This window comes from Bubalus bubalis, chromosome 15 (genome assembly GCF_019923935.1).
Source record: "Bubalus bubalis isolate 160015118507 breed Murrah chromosome 15, NDDB_SH_1, whole genome shotgun sequence".
Classification (NCBI taxonomy): Eukaryota; Metazoa; Chordata; class Mammalia; order Artiodactyla; family Bovidae; genus Bubalus; species Bubalus bubalis.
In genome coordinates, this window is record NC_059171.1 from 47,438,450 (window position 1) to 47,440,672 (window position 2,223).

Sequence of the window (2,223 nt, forward strand, 5' to 3'; positions counted from 1 at the left end):
GTGTTGAGTCACTTCAGTTGTGTCCGACTCTTTGCGACCCTATGGACTATAGCCCACCAGGCTCCTCTGTCCATGGAATTCTCTAGGCAACAAAACTGGAGAGGGTTGCCACTTCTCCAGGGGATCTTCCCAACTCAGGGATCAAACCTGTGCCTCCTGTGTGGCTCCTGCATTGCAGGCAGAATCTTTACCTTTGAGCCACCAGGGAACCAGTTGGATTAATGGAATAAGGTCCCAGAGGAAACAGGAGGAGGTAAGGGGTTTTGTAGGATCCAGGTAACAGATTTGATCCAGTTAACAGGGTTTTTCCCCCAATGCATCAGATAAAACTGGTAATAGTCCAGTTAGATCAACAGGATCCATCAACAGGGGTATAAAGTTATATCATCAGCTAATGGGTTTGACCCTAACCTGAAATTGATATCCTGAAACCAGCAATACAAAGGTAAAGATTTGCTACCTTGTAAGTAAAGTATGTGAAATTTTCTGATGGACTCAGCTTTTCCCAAAAGTTTAAGGCTTTGCTGCGTTTGGAGGTGAAAAGATGGGTTGGAAGAGAGTGGTGATGGTCTGGAATCCTTCCGTGAGGATTGGGAGTGAAAACTAACCAGGGATCTCTGAGAGGACTGATGGTAATGCAGAGGACTCAGCTGAGGTATTTACAAGGAATTGTATAGTTTATAGTTTGGTTCCCCTCACCCTCAGATGATCAGTTGTGCCTGTTTGGAAGCAGAATGACAAATCCAGGGTTGCGGTCTTGAGAGATGAACACTGTAGAAGGACAGAACCGCAGGAAATCATAGATGGGAAAGTGGTTTGGATGGTCTCTTGGGGAATACAGACAGTATAGCCAGCAGAAAGAATGCACAGAGTTGCACAGGTGGGTAGGACCGACTTCCCATCCCAGCTAAGGAAACCTAGGCAAGTGACAACCTTTCTAAGCTTCAACTCCCTCATCCATAAAGTGAAAATAGGTTATAAGACTGAATAAGAAAATGTATATAGTGTGTGAACTAAAGATCCTTGCACAGAGAACTCAGCCAATGACAGTGAAAATGGCCAATTTTCATCAATTGGATCCTTATTCAATTTTGATATGTGTAGATCTCTTTTTGAAGATGAGTCACAAATCTGCAACTTCTCTAAAACACACCATGTCAGGTTCCCAAACAAGCCCACTGCAAGTCACTCTATGGCTCTGAACCACACAGGCAGATGCTCATGAGACTCCGGGCTACCATCATCTAGAGAGAATAGAGCTGTTGAGAGCTCTGTGTGAAGATTATACTCTTTGGGGAATATGAGCCTCTGGGGAGCCACAGAACAGGTAATTCAACTGGGGCACAAAAGCGGACCTGATATGGAAAGATCCTTCGGGGACTAGTGGCTGAGATTTACAGCTGGTGGGAGCATCTGGGGAAACAATCAGACAAGCATCAGCTAGCAGAACCAGGGTTCCAGTGCGTCTTCCACACTGCGACTTATTTATCACAAATGAGTATATATCGTTTGATTGCTCCGCTGACCACCCAGCCTACTTCTGAACTCTTTGCTTTCTGCCTCCTGACAACTTTTTTTTTCTCATTATCTTCACAGAAAGAAGCAGCTTCCCCACAGAGCCATAATATCTCAAATGGATCAGAAAACCCACATAGCAAATTTTCATTTGTTCTGACAAGTTGTTAAGGATAAAATTATTGCCTTGACTAAATTTCTTGGAAATAAGCTTGTGACCCGACTTCACATATAAATAACCACCCTGATTCCTACTTCGATACTAAATAGGAATTAAGTGAGCTCAACAATACTACACATTTAGCTATTTTGCTTGCTCTCAGTGAACAAGAAATAATAAAATCCTCAAATATTTGAAACCCTACACAGCGCAGAATTGCTAACGATCGTAGGCTTATTCTTTTAAAGAAGTTTACTGATACAAAAATGACACATGTCATCGCTAGTTCCTGGGAAGCAAAGAGAAAACATTTAAAACATTTAATGAACAGATGAAGAAAGAAAACTGGTAACTGACATTTCTGGCTTGGGAATATGGCCATCTCCAGAAGCGCAACTGGCCAAACCTTCTTACACATGGAAAATACTAAAGCTTTGCCCAGAGTCAACAAATGCCATGTTCTGAGGAGCGGTGTCTTAGGAGATAGATCTGTTAACGATCAGCGGGTGTTTTTTACCTCACCACTCATGGCAGGCAAAGTTAAAGAA

General features: G+C 42.8%; 1 non-coding gene across 1 annotated transcript; it reads right to left on the minus strand.

The window, feature by feature from the left end:
- Nucleotides 1-310: 310 nt before the first annotated feature.
- Nucleotides 311-399, minus strand: LOC112579284. The gene has a single exon (XR_003103779.1). It is a non-coding gene; the product is annotated as a small nucleolar SNORD12/SNORD106 (small nucleolar RNA).
- Between the last annotated feature and the right edge of the window lie 1,824 nt (nucleotides 400-2,223).